The sequence below is a fragment of the Heterodontus francisci genome, unplaced genomic scaffold, assembly GCF_036365525.1.
Source record: "Heterodontus francisci isolate sHetFra1 unplaced genomic scaffold, sHetFra1.hap1 HAP1_SCAFFOLD_88, whole genome shotgun sequence".
NCBI classification, from domain to species: Eukaryota; Metazoa; Chordata; class Chondrichthyes; order Heterodontiformes; family Heterodontidae; genus Heterodontus; species Heterodontus francisci.
The window spans coordinates 1,810,993-1,833,178 of record NW_027142063.1 but is presented as its reverse complement, the minus strand read 5'-3'; the positions used below and the strand labels follow the sequence as shown (position 1 = coordinate 1,833,178).

The window sequence follows — 22,186 nt, the reverse complement described above, 5'->3', positions numbered from 1 at the left end:
CCTCAATGCGTGGACTTAGCTGGCAGGGGAGAGACCGTGATCAGTGGCGTTTGATAATACAGGTGCTGTTTTTGCGTTTTATTGGGGGTGGGAGGTGGTTTCAGCACCGTATTTAGGGCATTTCGCCCTTTGGGATTGGAGATCTACCGTGGTGGTGGTTTCCCTGTCAGTTGAGGATTTAGTACTTGTCCCGGGAAAACGTCAAGTAAAAATGGCTGCAACCAACACCAGAGCTCCAGGCCAGGGGGTGTGTAACACCGTTAGGGTGGCGGTGAAAGATAGTGAAGGAGGTGCACCCATCGACTGCGCCTACTTCATTAAGAATTTTGTTTTTCCAAAATATACTTTATTCATAAAAATCTGGAAAAAAACACTGCAGCCTCACAGCTCCAGCGACCCGGGTTCAGTTCTGGGTACTGCCTGTGTGGAGTTTGCAAGTTCTCCCTGTGACCGCGTGGGTTTCCGCCGGGTGCTCTGGTTTCCTCCCACAGCCAAAGACTTGCAGGTTGATAGGTAAATTGGCCATTGTACATTGCCCCGAGTGTAGGTAGGTGGTAGGAGAATTGAGGGAAGGTGGGGATGTGGTAGGGAATATGGGATTAATGTAGGATTAGTGTAAATGGGTGGTTGGTGGTCAGCACAGACTCGGTGGGCCAAAGGGCCTGTTTTAGTGCTGTATCTCTCCATGACTCGATGACATTCCAAAAAGTGTGAAAGAAATCAGTTTTCTTTAATAGAGGAGTGAGTTGCCTCACAACCCTTCCATTCCATTTTACCTGCCATGTACATTTTACAGCAAAACCATATTTGGTGTATACAGCCCGAGGGGTTTCCCATGGGTCCAGTTCCTTAGTTCACTATAGCGGGAGGACCTTACACAGTGGTCTTTCCCCATTGAGCCTTTGCAGCGGCTACCCCAAGCTTTAGTGCGTCCCTCAGCACGTAGTCCTGGACCTTGGAATGTGCCAGTCTGCAACACTCGGTCGTGGACAACTTTTTGCGCTGGAAGACCAGCAAGGTTCGGGCAGACCAAAGAGTGTCTATCACCGAATTGATGGTCCTCCAGCAGCAGTTGATGTTTATCTCGGTGTGCATCCCTGGGAACAGCCCGCAGAGCACAGACCCCTGTGTTACAGAGCTTCTTGGGATGAACCTCGACAAAAACCACTGCATCTCTTTCCACACCTGCTTTGCAAAGACACATTCCAGAAGTAGGTGGGCAACTGTCTCTTCCCCACCTACTCAGCAGAGATGACATCTGTTATTGAAGCAAAAAGCAGAACCGACCTGATGCACAACATGAAACCAGCAGCCAGAACATTATATGACTTGAAATTAGCCAAGGCGGTTGTGCAAAAGACAGTGAGACACTGCGCAAATAAACACTGGACAAAATCACAAATGTAACAAGGGTTGGGAAGAAACTCATGACAGTATTGAAGGAAACTGATCCCCCTTGCAATGTTTGTATTTTTTGGTGCTGTTTGGAAACTGTTTGGCAATGTAATTTTTACAGATTTTTATGAATAAAGTATATTTTGGAAATTAAAAAAAATGTGGGAGCAGCGTTCTCTCTCTATTACGGGTAAGAACCTGGTCATCAGGTGCAAGGTGCTCACGTTGTTGCTGTAAGTGGCACAGGTCTGGCCCATACCCCACTCCTGCGCTGTGGCGGTCACCCGAGCCATTTCCCGCTTTATCTGAAGATGCAAAATGGACAGGGTCCAGAGGGGCACGATGTTCAAACCTCTGGATAAAGGCGAAAAAATGTACTCAACGTCGCCCTCAACCTGATGGCCGCCTTAGTATGTGGCTGCATCAATCTGTGCGTAGAGCCCCAGTATGCAAACACCAAGTGTCACTACGTGCTGAGGTTCAATCTGACCCCGGTGTTGCGAAGGATGGATCTGGTCACAGTGTCACGGAACGCTCCATCCAGTTGGACTGTGCGTTCGTGGAAATGTTTGTGTGGAAAAACACCTTTGACCACTAATCCATCAGGCAGTGGTCTGCACGGAATGTCCTCAAGTATATTTTTGGAAAAGAAAAGTCTGGAAGAGGAAAGACCGGCGGGAAAGCTCGGTCCAAGGCCAAGTCTCCCTCCTCCCGGGCTGGACTGCAGTTCCCGGTGGGCCGTGTACACAGGCTCCTGAGAAAGGGCAACTATGCTGAGCATGTGGGTGCCGGAGCCCCGGTCTATCTGGCTGCTGTGCTCGAGTATCTGACCGCTGAATTCCTCGAGTTGGCCAGTAACGCAGCCCAGGACAACAAGAAGACCCGCAACATCCTCAGACACCTACAGCTGGCTGTCCAGAATGACAAGGAGCTCACCAAGCTGCTGGGAGGGGTGACCATCACTCATGGCTGGGTGCTGCCTAATATCTAGGCCATGGTGCTGCCCAAGAAAACCAGCGCTCCGGGCACCAAAACCAAGTCAATCTGCCAGGATTTTATCAAATACCCAAAGGTTCTTTTCAGAGCCACCCACAGTATCATTCTTGTAAATCTCCTCTGTACTCTCTACACAGAAATTATGTCCTTTCTGTGATGTGATGACCAGAACTGTACGCAATACTCCAGCTGTGGCCAAACCACCGTTTTAAACAGTTCTCGCATTACATCCCTGCTTTTGTCGACCAAGAAAGGAAAGCATTCCATATGCCTTCTTCACCACTCTATCTACCTATCCTGTCACTTTCAGGGACCTGTGGACATGCACTCCAAAGTCTCTCACTTCGTCTACCCCTCTCAATATCTTCCCGTTTATTGTGTATTCCCTTACTTTGTTTGCCCTCCCAAAATGCATTACCTCACACTTCTCCAGATTGAATTCCATTTGCCACTTTTCCGCCCACTCAACTAATCCATTCATATCATTCTTAAGTCGACAGCTATCCTCCTCACCATCAATTACACGGCCAATTTTTGTGTCATCAGCAAATTTCCCAATCATACCTCCCACATTTAATTCCAAATAATTAAAATATACCACAAACAGCAAGGGACCCAACACTGAGCCCTGTGGAACGCCACTAAAAACTGCTTTCCATTCGCAAAAACATCGTTGACTACTATCCTTTGTTTCCTGCCACTGAATCAATTTTGGATCCAACCTGCCACATTCCCCTGTATCCCATGGGCTTTCATTTTACTGACCAGTCTGCCATGTGGGACCTTATCAAATGCCTTACTAAAATCCATGTAAACTACATCCACCGCACGATCCTGATCAGTGCTCCTTGTTACTTCCTCAATAAACTCAATCAAGTTAGTCAGACATGACCTTCCCTTAACAAATCCATGCTGACTATCCCTGATTAATCCATGTCTTTCTAAGTGGTAGTTTATCCTGTCCCTCAGAATTGATTCTAATAATTTACCCACCACCGAGGTCAGACTGACCGGTCTATAACTATTTGGCCTATCCCTCACATCCTTTTAAAATAATAGTACAACGTTCGCAGACCTCCAATCCTCCGGCACCTCCCCCATATCCAGTGAGGATTTGAAGATGATCCTCAGCGCATCCACTATTTCCTCCCTGGCTTCCTTTAACAACCTCAGATGCAAACCATCTGGCCCTGGTGATTTATTCATTTTCAAGGATGTCAGACGCTCTAGTACTTCCACTCTCATTATGCTTATTGTATCTAATATTTCACACTCCTCTTCTTTTACTACAATGTCTGCATCATCCCTCTCCTTTGTGAAGGCAGAGACAAAAAACTCATTAAGAACCCAGCCCACATCTTCTGGATCCACACAGAAGTTCCCTTGTACATCTCTGATAGGTCATACCCTTTCCTTAGTTATCCTCTTGCTCTTAATGGACTGAGAAAACATCCTTGGGGTTTCCTTCAAGTAGTTGTATCCAGTCCACATCCACCAAATCACCTCTCAGTTTTGTAAAATTTGCCTTCCCCCAATTTCGAACTTTTACTTTTCGAGCTGCCCTGCCATTACTTAGCTTTACAAACTCATTATTGCTCGTGTAATAAGTGTAATAAGTAGAATAATTTACCAGTTACTCACCGATCAGCTTCTTCCCCTGTACCATGGAGGCTGAAAAGGCAGAAAAGAAAAGAGAGACCAAAGAGCACCTCTTTCCCCGAGTCAGTGAAGTCCTTCACACATCAACTCACAGCTTTACACTCTGTCCAAACAGCACTTTCTAATTAGTAATTATTAATAAATTACACTAACTAAAACATTAGTAAGCTGACCAATTACAAGGTCGCTATTTGAGGGTTTTTAAACAAAGAGCTTTTTTCCCTATCCCAAAGGCTCTTTTCAGATCCACCCACAGTATCTAAAAGGGCTGATTACTGTCTGAAGTCTGCTGTACCCACACCTCTGTCTATCCCTCTTCATCTGGAACAACCAGCGTCATCTTCCATTCCTTTCACCATCATGTGTTTAACTCGCTTCTCCTTATAGACAGTCAGATATCAATGTAATAATGAAATGATCTGTGTCAGTGCTGGCCATTTCCCTGTCCTGATTTCAGACCCCACTCTGGACACTTGTTTCTCATTCCAGGACCTTCTTGTATTAATATTCAGCACCACCTGTCAGTCAGAAACTTGTCTCAATGAACCGATCCTTTTACTGAACTTCCAACTGCTGCTGTCTATTTCTCGAGGGAAAGAGCAGCTCACTGTGTAAGGATGTGAGGGGAATGTAACCCGGCTGCTGGTGAGAAGGTCCCATAATCTCAATCAAAAGCCTTTTATTTTACTACAGTGATTCCTAGATTCCCAGCTGGTCTGTTGAGGATTTTGTTTTCACAGAAATAACTTGTTAAATACAAATCTGATTCCAACACGTCAGTAACAGGACAGAATGGGAACCTTTTAAAAGAATGAAGCAACTATTTCAGTGGCTTCTCACTGTCCCCCTGAAGCCTGTGTGAAGGGGAATTACCAATAGTCTGTAATTTATTACTTCCACACCGAATTTGAGTTATTTGTCGCGTGAAAGATTGCTGAACGGAGTCTATTACTGTCAGTTACGGATGAGAAGTTGACAAAAATTTGCAAAATAAAGCTGTTCATAAAATAGCACCAGCAATTTGAGTCGGTAAAAGCAAAATTGTGTTTTAAAAGTTTATTTAAACCGCTACGGGAAAATAGATTTTTATGTACTTTTCCAGTCGATCACTTCTTTTCCACAGTGAAATTGGCGGCTTTCACAAATTCAAATATTCTGCCAGGTTGACAGGCTCAACCAATGATTTTTTGCATTTTGTGCTTCGAGGTTCTCTGATTGAATCATTCATGTAAGCTAATGGCTGTGTGGCCCAATGGATAAGGCGTCTGACATCTGTAAATTCTATGATGTTATCAGAAGATTGCAGGTTCGAGTCCTTCCACGGTCATTTTGACCCGCAGGGATTTGGGGATTGAGTCGGGGACTGAACAGATTGGAAACCCGACATGGATTTAATGGGGCGAATGGCCTCCTCATGTGCTGTCACTGACTTTATGAGAAGAGGGTGACCAATCAGAAGTGGGCTGGGGTGACAGCGGGCTCAAACTGCAGTAATTCCAGGTCCCTGAATGACTGAGCTGAAACTGATCAGTTTCACTGCAGGAAACACCGTCTCGGGGGAAATAACATCACAAATAATTCCATTTGACTAATTATTCAATTATAAAACAATGGGCAGATGTGAAGGTGTGATGTTACTTTTCACTGTGAGGGGAGAATTCGCCATCTGGATAAATCAGTAACTTTATAACATCGTCTGTACGTTTGGTAAAGAAACGATGAAAACTCTCCCCATACCCCTGGTGTGGTGGAAAGGCTCAATTCAGAGATTGGAATATAACGAGAGCACAACATAAATCATTAACTGATATTTCCGGCATAAAACACACCCCAGCTCCCGTTCCCAGGTCACTGCTGTCCCTATGAGGCGGTGTGTGACTCTGAAAAGATACTTTGTTTTGTGTTTCTGCAGGAAAACCACAAAGATCCTCCCAGGCAGTGAAACTCATCTTCCCAGAATCTCCATACCAGATTGAAACAGAAAACACAAAGACAGTGAGAAAGTTCCAGAGAGTTACTGAGCATTAAAACCAATGAAATAAACCAATTCTAGAGAGATGTTGGTGCAGCTTTTTTCAGAGAGATTGTGGGTGGCTCTGAAAAGAGCCGTTGTGTTTCGAGTGTTTTCACTACATGGTGGAGTTTTCCTTGGAGTTGATGTACTTGGTCACTCACTTTGTCCCTTCTCATATTCCGAGCGCTTTGTTGGGTGGAAATATTTATTCAGGCAGTTTCAACTGCTCAGAGCCGACATTGAGTCAGAAACCAGAAATGGGAGTCCGGGACACAGACAAGGAATTTACGCTGGACCTTTATAAATCTCACTGGTTATAGGCCTCAGTTAGAGCGTTGTGTCTAATTCCATGCTCCACACTTTAGCAGGAATGTCAAGGCCTTAGAGAGGGTGCAGAGGAGATTTACTAGAATGTATCAGAGATGCAGGAATTCAGCTAATGTGGAAAGAATAGGGGTCTGGGGTGCGTGAAGCTGGGGTCCTTCTTCTTAGAGCAGAATGGCAGTTAATAGTTGTGTTCAACATTGTGAAGTGTTTTTAGAAGAATAAAGAAGTTTGACTGCAATTAGACAGAGCCTTGGTGAAATCACACATTATGGGCGGCACAGTGGCGCAGTGGTTAGCACCGCAGCCTCACAGATCCAGCAACCCGGGTTCAATTCTGGGTATTGCCTAGGTGGAGTTTGCAACTTCTTCCTGTGTCTGTGTGGGTTTTCTCCAGGTGCTCCGGTTTCTTCCCACAAGCCAAAAGACTTGTTGGTAGGTAAATTGGCCATGATAAATTGTCCCTGGTTTAGGTAGGTGGGAGGGAAAAATAGGGTCGGTGGGGATGTGTTAGGAATATAGGTTTAGTATAAATGGGTAATTGTTGGTCGGCACAGACTCGGTGGGCCGAAGGGCCTTTTTCAGTGCTGTATCTCTCTGTGACTCGAGAGATGTGGATGCTCAATCATTGGGTATATCCAAGAGAGAGATCGATTGGTTTTTGGATACTAAGGGAATCAAGGGATCTGTGCTAGTGTGGTAAGATGGAGTTGATGTAGGAGATCAGCTGTGATCTTATTGAATGGCAGAGCTATTTCGATGGGCCGAATGGCCCACTCCTATTTTTTATGTAAAGTTCCATTCCTCTCAGGGAATATTTTATTTTCAAAAAGAGAAATACTGCACACACTGGAAATCTGAATAATAACAGAAGATTCTGGAAACACTCAGCAGTTCCAGCAGTATCTGTGGAGAGAGGAAGGTGGGAGCAATGTTTCAGGTATATAGAAGGGTCACAGAACTGGACCATTAACCCGAGCTTCTCTTCTCCACAGTTGTTTCCGGACTGGCTGAGTGTTTTCAGTATTTTAGGCTTTTTCTTTCTGTATTTCATCCATTTCCCATTTGACTATTTGCTGTGAAACTTTCAGCGTTGTGCTCAATTCTTTGTGTCGTTGTGTTTCCTTTATTTGAAGTAATGTAAATAGTATCCTGAAATGAATTTGCCAAATGGTTGGGCAAATTGTTACAACCAGTTTTTGAGCAAGTTCTCCACATGCACAGTGAAGGATTCCTTCACATTTGCGAAGACCATACAGGACTTGCCTATCGATAGCAATGCCGTGTCCATGTGTCATTTGACATTGCTAGCCTATTCACCAATGTACCACTTCAGGAAGCCATAGATATTTGCACTGCAGTGCTATATCATGGCGATCTAGACCCGTCACCATTGTGTGAATCAGTATTCATTGAACTTATGAACTCGGCAACTTGCACAGTTGGGTTCAGTTTTTTTGACACCATGTATCGCTGGTGTTGCCATGGGATCCCCTCTAGGCCCAGCTCTCACAAACATCTTTGTTGGATTCCATGACAAACCTGTTTTTAAGGGAATGACACCTAACCTCCTACCTCTTGCATATTTCCAATATGTAGATGATACGTTTGCTATATTTGAATCCGCAGCTGCATGAAATAATTTCCTTGCACGTCTTCATGGGCTCCATCCTACACTCAAATTCACCTTTGGAATGGAGCTGTCAAATGAGCTCCCTTTCCTTGATGTACTAGTTGAGAAATCTGCTAAGGGGTTTTCTACCACGGTCTACCGCAAACATACCTTCACTGGTCAATACACGCGTTGGAATTATTACAGTTCCACGCGCTATAAGATTGGTCTTATCGACAACCTCATAAATAGGGCTGAGCCATTTGCTCACCATGCAAGCTTGATGCTGAAATAGGGCGAATCAAAGACATCCTGCATTACAATGGCTACACTGATCAGATCATTTCTCACTGTATATCACACAAACTTATAAATGGGCTGAAGGACGTCATTTTGAGCCCTGAAAAGTGCCCAGTCTCCCTCAAATTACCCTGGAAGGGTAATATAAACCCAGTATTTGAGTAACAGGTGAAGCGAGCTGTTTCCTACTGTTCCTATGCAGGAGCAACAAGTGTGGTGTTCACCACTAACAGGATGCTGCTGTCAAGCAAAAGAGACGTCCTGCCTATCACACAAATAAGTAACGTGATATATGAATTTCAATACCAGTGTGATGCTAGGTTTCTAGACCGTACATCCCAAAACTGGTGGATTGTATCAAATAACATGTCCCTTCCGCTCTTCGCAATGGGCCCTACCCAACCAACCCGTGCTTGCAAAACTCAAAACACAGTATCCAACATGAGATGTGATTCCACAATAGGACAACATTTGCTAAATAATTCTCAGTGTGCTAAGAATTACACTGACAACCGATTTAAGACTGTCAGTGGGGCTCGCAGAGTGGTGCACTGGTGTGTACTGTAAGCTACATATATTAATACACAGGGCCCTGTTCTTTGCTGACAGAAAGAACATGCACACACATTGTGCCAGTTTCAGAAAAACAAAATAAGTGACAGCCATTCACTGGCTCATTCCAAAGGGCAATGCCTTGACCAATCAGAGTCAAGCTGCCTGGTTTAAATTTCAAACAAAGCTGGGCAGTTATCTGTCAGTTACCATAAACTGATGCATTCTGAATGGCAATGCCTCGACCAATCAGAGCTCACTTGCCAACCAATCAGCACTCTCTTCTCATACAGAAGAATGTTGTTGTTTTCCTTTAAATTGGTATTCTTGTGGATTGCCCTGCTGAGTGCAAGACGAAAACAACTGGCTACCAAAGTCTGGACAACATGTCACTATTTTCTCGAAATGATTACTTTTATTTTCAATATAAAAATATAAAGCAATATGAGTGTAACATTTACAGACAAATTCTATTACCTCAAATTGCCTGATTCTTTCACACTGACAGACTATGTGAACTACTGTCCCGATTTTGCAGTTCTCACTTCCAGTTAGCAAATGTCAGCAATCTGTGATACAGTGCAGTTTACAGACCAGACCGTCAATCACAACATGCAATAATTGTTCAGCTTCTGTTGGACTGGTGGGATTTAGAAATACTAGGAATTGAGATGAGCTGTTATTGTATTTAATTATTTATTTCATGGGATGTGGACGTCGCCAGCCAGGCCAGCATTTATTGTCCATCCCTAATTGCCCATGAGAAGGTGGTGGTGAGCTTCCTTCTTGAACCACTGCAGTCCATGTGGGGTAGGTACACCCACAGTGCTATTAGGAAGGGAGTTCCAGGATTTTGACCCAGCGACAGTGAAGGAATGGCGATCTAGTTCCAAGTCAGGATGATGTGCAGCTTGGAGGAGAACTTTCAGGTGGTGGTGTTCCCATGCATCTGCTGACCTTGTCCTTCTAGGCAATAGAGGATGCAGGTTTGGAAGGTGCTGCCTGAGTAGCCTTGGTGCATTGTTGCAGTGCATCTTGTCGATGGTACACACTGCTGCCACTGTACGTCAGTGGTGAAGGGAGTGAATGTTGTGGACGGGGTGCCAATCAAGCGTGTTGCTTTGTCCTGAATGGTGTCGTGCTTCTTGAATGTTGTTGGAGCTGCACCCATCCGGGCAAGTGGATAGTATTCCATCACACTCCAGACTTGTGCCTTGTAAATGGTGGGCAGGCTTGGGGAGTCAGGAGGTGAGTTACTCACCGCATGATTCCTACCCTCTGACCAGCTCATGTAGTCACACTATTTATAAGGCTACTCCAGTTCAGTTTCTGGTGAATGGGAACCCCCAGGAAGTGGGGGATTCAGCGATCGTAATGCCGTTGAATGTCAATGGGAGATCGTTAGATTCTCTCTTGTTCGAGATGGTCATTGCCTGGCACTTGTGTGGCGCGAATGTTACTTGCCACTTATCAGCCCAAGCCTGGATATTGTCCAGGTCTTGCTGCATTTCTACATGGACTGCTTCAGTATCTGAGGAGTCGCGAATGGTGCTAAATTTTGCAATCATCAGTGAACATCCCCATTTCTGACCTTATGATTGAAGGAAGGTCACTGATGAAGTAGTGAAGAAGGTTGGGCCGAGGATACTACCCTGAGGAACTCCAGCAGTAATGTCCTGGAGCTGAGATGATTGACCTCCAACAATCACAACCATTTTCCTTTGTGCTAGGTGCAATTCCAACCAGTGGAGAGTTTTCCTCTTGATTCCCATTGACTCCAGTTTTACTCTGGCTCCTTGATGCCATACTCAGTCAAATGCTACCTTGATGTCAAGGGCAGACACTCTCATCTCACCTCTTGAGTTCAGCTCTTTTGTCCTTGTTTGAACCAAGGCTGTAATGAGGTCAGGAGCTGAATGGCCCTGGCGGAACCCAACTGAGCATCACTGAACAGGTTATTGTGAAGCAAGTGCCCCGTCGATGACATCTTCCATCACTATACTGATGATTGAGAGTAGACTGATGAGGCAGCAATTGGCTGGGTTGGATTTGTCCCGCGATTTGTGTTCAGGACACACCTGGGCAATTTTCCACATTGCCGGGTCGATGCCAGTGTTGTAGCTGTACTGGAACAGCTTGGCTAGGGGCGCGGCAAGTTCTGGAGCACAGGTCTTCAGTACTATTTCCGGAATATTGTCAGGGCCCGTAGCCTTTGCTGTATCCAGTGCCTTCAGTCGTTTCTTGATATCACGTGGAGTGAATCGAATTGGCTGAAGACTGGCATCTGTGATGCTGGGGACTTCAGAAGGAGGCCGAGATGGATCATCAACCCGGCACTTCTGGCTGCAGATTGTTCCAAATTCTTCATCCTTGTCTTTTGCACTGATGTGCTGGGCTCCCCCATCATTGAGGTTGGGGATATTTGTGGAGCCACCTCCTCCTGTTGGTTGTTTAATTGTCCACCACCATTCATCATTGGATGTGGCAGGGTGTAGATCTGATCCGTTGGTTGTGGGATCACTTAGCCCTGTCTATTACATGCTGCTTCTGCTGTTTGGCATGAAAGTAGTCCTGGGCTGTAGCTTCATCAGGCTGATGCCTCATTTCAAGGTATGCCTGGTGCTGCTCCTGGCATGCCCTCCTGCACTCTTCATTGAATAAGGGTTGGTCCCCAGCTTGTTGGTAATGTTAGAGTGGGGGAATATGCCGGGCCATGAGGTTATAGAATGTGGTTGACTACAATTCTGCTGCTGCTAATGGTCCACAGCACCTCATGGATGCCCAGTTATACATTGCTAGATCTGTTCAAAATCTATCCCATTTAGCACAGTGGTAGTGGCACACAACACGATAGAGGGTATCCTCAATGTGAAGACGGGACATCATCTCCACAAGGACTGTGCAGTGGTCACTCCTACCAATACTGTCATGGACTGATGCATCTGCAGCAGGCAGATTGGTGAGGATGAGGTCAAGTATGTTTTTCCCTCTTGTTAGTTCCCTCACCACCTACTGCAGACCCAATCGAGCAGCTATGTCCGTTAGGACTCGGCCAGCATGGTCAGTAGTGGTGCTACCGAGCCACTCATGGTGATGGACATTGAAACCCCCCAGCCAGACTACATTCTGGACCCTTGCCACCCTCAGTGCTCCCTCCAAGTGGTGTTCATCAGTCTCTCGCTGTCTCTTATAATAAAAACAAGAAATGCTGGAACCACTCAGCAGGTCTGGCAGCATCTGTGGAAAGAGGAACAGAGTTAACGTTTCGGGTCAGTGACCCTTCATCGTTCCGATGAAGGGTCACTGACCCGAAACGTTAACTCTTCGTTCCGATGAAGGGTCACTGACCCGAAACGTTAACTCTGCTTCTCTTTCCACAGATGCTGCCAGACCTGCTGAGTGGTTCCAGCATTTCTTGTTTTTATTTCAGATTTCTAGCATCCGCAGTATTTTGCTTTTATCTCGCTGTCTCTTGCTGGTTTGCTCAGTACCTTTCTCTGTCTGTTCCTTTCTGGGTCCTGATAATATCTTCCTGGTTTTCTGTGTGTCTTTCTCTGCCTGCCTCATTGTCGGTGCTGTTACTCAGTGTGCTTGTGTCATTGTGCAGTGAGGGTGAGTCCGTCAGCACGTGTGTTGCTGAGCCTGGGATTCTTGAGAAATCCGACTCCAATCCTATTTTGATAAAAACATTGGGGAAATGAACATATTTCACTAACGGGCAGCTGAAATTGAAAGCAGCAGTTAGCAGAGTGGCGCAGCAGAAGCGTGCTGGGCCCAATACCCAAAGGTCGATGGATCGAAACCATTCTCCGCTATTTATGCTTAGTAATAATACAAACAGTTCACTTTCAAAACATCAAGTGTTTCCCCATAATAACAAGATGTTTCCAAAGGCACTTTATTGCAATCAGCTTTTTCCTTCCAGTGAACACATCAATCAGTAACAAATCACTTTTGCTCACACGAACACAAACTGCAAACACGGACCAGCCGATTCTCTCCCACTTTGTCAACCCCTTCCTGCAGAGCCACCTCTCCACCACCAGATGGTGATGTTGGCCACAATAAAACCAGGACAAATGGTCACAGTGAGGAGACGGTCAGCAACAGAAAATAAAACAATAACAGGGAAAACCTTTACACAACAACAGGGTACATCTTTACACAACAGAAAACATATTTACACAACAGGAAATACCTTTAGATAACAGGGAGAAAACAATCATACAAATGCCTTGTTTCTCCATCTCAGTCTCGTTGTCTCTCTCTCTGTTCCTCACTTTTGCTTCCTCACAGTCTATTGGTTTTCTGTGTGTTTTTCTCTCTGTCCCGTTGTCAATGGTGTTACTCAGCATCCTTGTAACATTGTGTAGCCAGGCTGAGCCTCCCAACACCTGTGTTGCTGTAATAAAAACAGAAAATGCTGGAAATGCTCAGTTGGTCTGGCAGCATCTGTGCAGAGAGAAACAGTTAACAGTTCAGGTCTGTTTCCTTAGCTCACATTAACTTTGTTCTCTCTCCACAGATGCTGCCAGACCTGCTGAGTATTTCCAGCATTTCTTGTTTTCATTATGGCACAGAGTTCCCTTTTCAAACTGACAGAATTAACCACAATAATGTACTCTGAGATTCAAGTTAAATATCAGCCCAATATTTATACACATTATGAGTTTATAAGTTTCAGTATTAATTCCCATAGTGCATCCTGACATATACATTAGATATAACATAACATAAGAACAAAAGAAATAGGAGCAGGAGTAGGCCATTCGGCCCCTCAAGCCTGCCCTGCCATTCAGTAAGATCATGGCTGATCTGCCCCAGACCTCAACTCCTCTTTCATGCCAGCTCTTCATAGCCCTCAACTCTCCAATATTTCAAAAATCTATTTACATCCTCTTTAAATACTTTCAGTGATTTAGCCTCCAATACTGTCTGGGGTAGAGAATTCCAGACATTCACTCCCCTCTGAGAAAAGAAATTCCTTTGCATCTCAGTTTAAATGAGTGTCCCCTTATTCTGTAACTATGTCGCCTAGTTTGAGATTCCCCACTAGTGGAAACATTTTCTCAACATCTACCCTGTTAATAAAAACAAGAAATGCTGGAAATTCTCAGCAGGTCTGGCAGCATCTGTAAAGAGAGAAGCAGAGTTAATGTTTCAGGTCAGAGACCCTTCTTCACCCTGTTAAGCCCCCTCAGAATCTTGTACGTTTCAAAAAGATCACCCCTCATTCTTCTAAACACGAATGAATAACCTGTTTAGCCGTTCTTGATAAGTCAACCCCTTCATCTCAGGAATCAGCTGAGTGAATCGCTTTTGAACTCCTCCAATGCCAGTACATCCTTTCTTAAGTCCAAATCTCAAGTGTGATATCAGATTGAGAGAATCTGAAAGATAGTATAACCTGAGATACAAACTGAGAATTCAGTTTAAAACTCCCCCGGATTGTGAAACTAAAAGATACAATAGCAATTTAATTTGTATAGACTGTGCGTTGGATCATATTCCAGCCCTCATACAGTATCAGACTGGATGATACTGTAGCAATTCCATTAGTGCAGACTCAGCTCTACATTACAGAGCAGGGAACATATTTAAACAACCGGGAACACTTTTACACAAGATGGATCATATTTACACAACTGAGAAGACCTTTACCCAACAGGGAACCATTTTACACAATAACAGAGAACATCTTTACACAACAGAGAACACAATTACATAAATCATGAGTCTTTCGCTGTCTCTTGCTGGTTTGCTCAGTTCCTTTCTCTGTCTGTTCCCTTCTGGGTCCTGATAATCTCTTCCTGGTTTTCTGTGTGTCTTTCTCTGTCTGTTCCCTTCTGGGTCCTGATAATCTCTTCCTGGTTTTCTGTGTGTCTTTCTCTGTCTGTTCCTTTCTGGGTCCTGATAATCTCTTCCTGGTTTTCTGTGTGTCTTTCTCTGCCTGCCTCATTGTCGGTGCTGTTACTCAGTGTCCTTGTGTCATTGTGCAGTGAGGGTGAGTCTGTCAGCACGTGTGTTGCTGAGTCCGGGATTCTTGAGAAATCCGACCACAATCCTATTTTGATAAAAACATTGGGGAAATGAACATATTTCACTAACAGGCAGCTATAATTTAAAACAGCAGTTAGCAGAGTGGCGCAGCGGAAGCGTGCTGGGCCCATAACCCAGAGGTCGATGGATCGAAACCATTCTCTGCTATTTATGTTTGGTAGGAAGACAAACAGTTCACTTTCAAAACATCAAGTGTTTCCCCATAATAACAAGATGCGCTCGATTGCAATCAGCTTTTTCCTTCTAGTGAACACATCAATCAGTAACAAATCACATTTGCTCACACGAACACAAACTGCAAACACGGACCAGCCGAGTCTCTCCCACTTTGTCAACCCCTTCCTGCAGAGCCTCCTCTCCACCACCAGATGGTGATGTTGGCCACAATAAAACCAGGGCAAATGGTCACAGTGAGGAGACGGTCAGTAACAGTAAATAAAACAATAACAGGGAAAACATTTACACAACAACAGGGTACATATTTACACAACAGAAAACATATTTACACAACAGGAAATACCTTTAGACAACAGGGAGAGCACAATCATACAAATGCCTTGTTTCTCCATCTCAGTTTCGTTGTCTGTCTCTCTCTCTACGTTCCACACTTTTGCTTCCTCACAGTCTATTAGTTTTCTGTGTGTTTTTCTCTCTGTCCCGTTGTCGATGGTGTCACTCAGCGTCCTTGTAACATTGTGTAGCCAGGCTGAGCCTCCCAACACCTGTGTTACAGAACATAGAACATAGAACAGTACAGCACAGTACAGGCCCATCGGCCAACGATGATGTGCCGAACCTTTAACCTACTCTAAGATCAAAACTACCTACATACCCTTCATTCTACTATCATCCATGTACCTATCCAAGAGACGCTTAAATGTCCCTAGTGTATCTGCTTCTACTACCACCGCTGGCAGTGCATTCCATGCACCCACCACTCTCTTGTGTGAAGAACCTGCCTCTGACATCTCCCCGAAACCTTCCTCCATCACCTTAAAATTATGCCCCCTGGTGATAGCCCTTTCCACCCTGGGAAAAAGTCTCTGGCTATCCACTCTATCTGTGCCTCTCATCATCTTGTACCCCTCTATCAAGTCACCTCTCATCCTTCTTCGTTCCAATGAGAAAAGTCCCAGCTCCCTCAATCTTTCTTTGTAAGACATGCCCTCCAGTCCAGGCAGCATCCTGATAAATCTCCTCTGCACCCGCTCTAAAGCTTCCACATCCTTCCTCTAATGAGACGACCAGAACTGAACACAATATTCCAAGTGTGGTCTAACCAGGGCTTTATAGAGCTGCAGCATAACCTCGCGGCTCTTAAACTCAATCCCCCTGTTAATGAAAGCCAACACACCATACGCCTTCTTAACAACCCTATCAACTTGGGTGGCAACTTTGAGCGATCTATGGACATGGGCCCCAAGATCCCTCTGTTCCTCCACACTACCAAGAATCCTGCCTTTTCGCCTGTATTCTGCATTCAAATTCAACCCTCCAAAATGAATCACTTCACACTTTTCCAGGTTGAACTCCATCTGCCACTTCTCAGCCCAGCTCTGCATCCTGTCAATGTCCTGTTGCAACCTACAACAGCCTTCCACACTATCCACAACTCCAGCAACCTTCGTGTCACCGGCAAACTTGCTAACCCAGACTTCCACTTCCTCATCCAAGTCATTTATAAAAATCACAAAGAGCAGAGGTCCCAGAACAGATCACTGCGGAACACCACTGGTCACCGAGCTCCAGGCTGAATACTTTCCATCTACTACCACCCTCTGTCTTCTTTGGGCCAGCCAATTCTGTATCCAGACAGCCAACTTTCCCTGTATCCCATGCCTCCTTACTTTCTGAATGAGCATACCATGGGGAACCTTATCAAACGCCTTGCTGAAATCCATATACACCACATCCACTGCTCTTCCTTCATCAATGTGTTTTGTCACATCGTCAAAGAATGTAATAAGGCTTGTGAGGGATGACCTGCCCCTCACAAAGCCATGCTGACTGTCTCTAATCAAACTATGCTTTTCCAACTAATCATAAATCCTGTCTCTCAGAATCCTCTCCAATAATTTGCCCACTACCGTCGTAAGACTGACTGGTCTATAATTCCCAGGGTTATCCCTATTCCCTTTCTTGAACAAGGGAATAACATTTGCCACCCTCCAATCATCTGGTACTACTCCAGTGGACAGTGAGGACGCAAAGATCATCGCCAAAGGCGCGGCAATCTCTTCCCTCGCTTCCCGTAATATCCTTGGGTATATCCCGTCTGGCCCCAGGGACTTATCTGTCCTCATGTCTTTCAAAATTTCCAGCACATCCTCCCTCTTAACATCAACCTGTTCGAGCATATCAGCCTGTTTCACACTGTCCTCACAAACGACCAGGTCCCTCTCACTAGTGAATACTGAAGCAAAGTATTCATTTAGGACCTCCCCTACCTCCTCCGACTCCAGGCACAAGTTCCCTCCACTATCCTTGATCGGCCCTACCCTCACTCTGGCCATCCTCTTGTTCCTCACATAAGTGTAGAACGCATTGGGATTCTCCTTAATCCTACCCGCCAAGACTTTTTCATGTCCCCTTCTAGCTCTCCTAAGTCCATTCTTCAGTTCCTTCCTGGCTACCTTGTAACCCTCTAGAGCCCTGTCTGACCCTTGCTTCCTCAACCTTAAGTAAGCTTCCTTCTTCCTCTTGACTAGCTGTTCCACATTTCTTGTCATCCAAGGTTCCTTCACCCTACCATCCCTTCCTTGCCTCATCGGGACAAACCTATCCAGCAGTCGCAGCAAGTGCTCCCTAAACAACCTCCACATTTCTGTCGTGCATTTCCCTGAGAACATCTGTTCCCAATTTATGCACCCCAGTTCCTGCCTAATAGCATTGTAATTCCCCCTCCCCCAATTAAATATTTTCCCATCCCGTCTGCTCCTGTCCCTCTCCATGACGATAGTAAAGGTCAGGGAGTTGTGATCACTATCACCGAAATGCTCTCCCACCGAGAGATCTGCCACCTGGCCTTGTTCGTTGCCAATCACCAAATCCAACATAGCTTCCCCTCTAGTCAGCCTATCTACATATTGAGTCAGGAAACCTTCCTGGACACACCTGACAAAAACTGCTCCATCCAAACTATTTGCACTGAGGAGGTTCCAATCAATATTAGGGAAGTTGAAGTCACCCATGACAACAATCCTGTTACTTCTGCACCTTTCCAAAATCTGCCTCCCAATCTGTTCCTCCGTGTCTCTGTTGCTATTGAGGGGTCTATAGAAAACTCCCAATAAAGTGACTGCTCCTTTCCTGTTTCTGACTTCCACCCATAATGACTCAGTCGACAAACCCTCCTCGATGACCTCCCTTTCTGCAGCTGTGATACTATCCCTGATTAACAATGCCACTCCCCCACTTCTTTTACCTCCCTCCCTATTCCTTTTGAAACATCTAAACCCCGGAACATCCAACATCCATTCCTGCCTCTGTGATCTCCAAGTGTCCGTAATGGCCACAACATCGTAGCTCGAAGTACTGATCCATGCTCTAAGTTCATCACCCTTATTCCTGACACTTCTTGCATTAAAATAGACACACTTCAACCCATCATACTGGCTGAAACTTTGCCCTGTCAACTGTCTAACCTTCCTCACAGACTCTCTGCACTCGGTATCTGCCTGTTCAACAGCTACCCCATCCACTGATCCATAGCTCCGGTTCCCATCCCCCTGCCAAACTGGTTTAAACCCTCCCGAAGAGCTCTAGCAAACCTCCCGCCCAGGATATTGGTGCCCCTCCAGTTCAGATGCAACCCGTCCTTCGTGTACAGGTCCCACCTTCCCCAGAAGGTATCCCAATGATCCACATAACTGAAGCCCTCCCTGCTACACCAGCTCTGTAGCCACGTGTTCAGCTGCACTCGCTCTCTGTTTCTAGCCTCACGAGCACGTGGCACCGGTATCAATCCTGAGATTACTACTCTGCTCATCCTGCCTTTTAGCTTCCAACCTAACTCCTATATTCGCTTTTCAGGTCCTCATCCCTTTTCCTAGCTATGTCATTGGTACCGATATGGACCACGATTTCTGGCTGCTCCCCCTCCATCTTAAGAATCCTGTAGTCTCGATCTGAGACATCCCTGACCCTGGCACCCAGGAGGCAACATGCCATCCGGGAGTCTCGTTCGCGTCCACAGTATCTCCTGTCTGTTCCTCTAACCATTGAATCTCCTATTACTATCGCTCTCCTATTCTACACCCTTCCCTTCTGAACCGCAGAGCCAGGCTCAGTGGGAGAGACCTGGCCGCTGTGGCTTTCCCCTGGTAGGTTCCCCCCCCACCCGACCGTATCCAAAACGGTATACTTATTATTGAGGGGAACGGCCACAGGGGCTCCCTGCACTGTGCGCCTATTCCCTTTCCCTCCCCTGATGGTCACCCAGCTATCTTTATCCTGTGACTTAGGTGTCAGTACTTCCCTATAACTGCTCTCTATTATCCCCTCTGCCTCCCGCATGATCCGAAGTTCATCCAGCTCCAGCTCCAGTTCCCTAACGCGCTCTGTGAGGAGCTGGAGTTGGGTGCACTTCTCACAGGTGAAGTCAGCAGGGACACAAGTGGTGACCCTTACCTCCCACATCCTGCAAGAGGAGCATGCAACTGCCCTAGCTTCCATCCCCTCTGCTCTAAATTGACAACAGAGAATAAAAAAATATAAAGGAAAACCTTACCTTACCAAACCCTCCACACAAGAGTCCTTTTTTTTGTTTGGAGGAGGAGGATGGGTGGGAGACACTACACGTGTAGTGTTTCGGGTTTAGCCACTGCCCGAATATATAAGTTCACTTACCCAGCAGTCCCCGTGTCCGCGTCCGCCGAATCGCCAGGTAAGTACTTTATAGTGAAACTTACCTTCCCAGCTGCCCCCTGGCTCGCACTGTCACCGCTACTGCTGATCAAAGGTGTTGCTGTAATAAAAACAGAAAATGCTGGAAATCCTCAGTAGGTCTGGCAGCATCTGTGCAGAGAGAAACAGTTAACAGTTCAGGTCTGTTTCCTTAGCTCACATTAACTTTGTTTCTTTCTCCACAGATGCTGCCAGACCTGCTGACTATTTCAAGCATTTTCTGTTTATGTTTCAGATTTCCAGCATCTGCAGTATTTTGCTTTTGTACGTGTGTTGCTATGTCTGGGACTGTTTGAGTGCAATGCTATTGCTTTATAAACAGCGTTGAAACAAACATTTATCTAGTTAACACACAGCACTAATACACAGCTGGATATAAACAGCAGCCTGCAGCAGAGGGTGCAGTGGATGTTTATTAACACAAATAATTCACCAACACTATATTTACTGCTATCCACAATCACACCACGCTTCATTTAACACGTTTTATTCTTCATTGACATCAACTTCTTGCTTCCAATAAACACTTCAATTTGGAACACAGCTTCCAAATCACCTTTATTCACAAACCCGAACACAAGCTGCAAATGCTGCAAACACACACCAGCCCAGACTTTCCCCTTTCTGTCAACCCATTCCTGCATCACTGCCTCTCCACCAACAGTTGTCGCTAGAATCATACAATCAGAGAATGGCTACAGCACAGAAGGAGGTCGTTCGGCCTGACGAACCCATGTTGGCTCTCTGCTAAAGCAACTCACCACGTCTCACTCCCCAGTCAGTTCAATTTCGGTGGTGGGAAAACTTCTCGAAAGAATAATTCGGGACAAAATTAATAGTCCCATGGACAAATGTGGGTTAATTCAGGAAAGACAGCATGGATTTCTTAAGGGAAAGTCATGTTTAACTGTCCTGCTGGAGTTTTTTGATGAGGTAACAGAGTGGGATGATGAGGGCAATGCTGTTGATGTGGTGTACATGGACTTTCAAAAGGTCTGACAGCATCTGAAAGGTCACTGACCTGAAACGTTAACTCTGCTTCTCTCTCCACAGATGCTGCCAGACCTGCTGAGTATTTCCAGCACTTTTTGTTTACATTTCAGATTTCTAGCATCTGCAGTATTTTGCTTTTATTGACTTTCAAAAGGAGTTTGATACAGTGCAACACAACAGACTTGTGAACAAAGTTATAACTCATGGAATAAAAGGGACAGTAGTAACATGGATATGGAATTGGCTGAGTGACAGGAAACAAAGAGTAGTGATCAATGGATGTTCTTCGGGCTAGAGGAAGGTTTGTAGTGGAGTTCCCCAGGAGTCAGTGTTGGGACCCTTGCCTTTCCTGATATATATTAATGACCTAGACCTTGGTGCACAGGGCAGAATTTCAAAGTTTATGGATGATACGAAAATTGGAAGCATTGTGAACTGTAAGGATGATAGTGTATAACTTCAAAAGGACATAGACAAGTTGGTGGAATGGGAGGACAGATGACAGGTGAAGTTCAATGCAGAGAAATGTGAATTGATTCATTTTGCTAGGAAGAACATGGAGTGACAATGTAGAATAAAGAGGACAATTCTAAAGGGGGTGCAGGAGCAGTGGGACCTGGGGTTATATGCCATTGGTTGAGAGAGTGGTTAATAAAGCATACAGTATCCTCGGCTTTAGTAATAGAGGCATAGAGTACAAGAACAAGGAGGTCATGTTGAACTTGTATAAGACACTAGCCTTAGCTGAAGTACTGCATCCAGTTCTGGGTGCCACACTTTAGGAAAGATGTGAAGGCATTGGAGAGATTATGGAAAAGATTCATGAGAATGGTTCCGGGGATGAGGAACTTCAGTTATGAAGATAGATTGGAGAAGTTAGGACTGTTTTCCTTGGAGAAAAGAAGGCTAAGAGGAGATTTCATAGTGGTATTCAAAATGATGAGGGGTGTGGACAGAGTGGATAGGGAGAAACTGTTCCCACTTGTGAAAGGATCGAGAACGAGAGGGCACAGATTTAAAGTAATTGGTAAAAGAAGCAAAAGCGACATGAGGAAAAACTTTTTCACACAGCGAGTGTTTAAAGTATGAACTGCCTGAGAATGTGATGGAGGCAGGTTCAATTGAAGCATTCAAAGGTGAATTAGACTGTTATCTGAAAAGGAAGAATGTGCAGGATTATGGGGAGAAGACGGGGAAGCGACATCAGGTGAATTGCTCATTTGGAGAGTCAGTGCAGACACGATGGGCCAAATGGCCTCCTGCTGGGCAGTAACAATTCTGTGATTCTGTGATTCCAATATTCAAATCATTTCTATATATGGTGGTCCTGACACTGACCCTTGTGGACATCACTGTTCACCATCTTCCATTCTGAA

The 22,186-nt window shown here is 45.2% G+C and overlaps 1 non-coding gene across 1 annotated transcript; it reads left to right on the top strand.

Annotated features, from left to right (window-relative positions):
• The first annotated feature begins 14,987 nt into the window (after nt 1-14,987).
• trnam-cau (transfer RNA methionine (anticodon CAU)) lies at nt 14,988-15,059 on the top strand. The gene has a single exon. It is a non-coding gene; the product is annotated as a tRNA-Met (tRNA).
• The last annotated feature ends 7,127 nt before the right edge of the window (nt 15,060-22,186 follow it).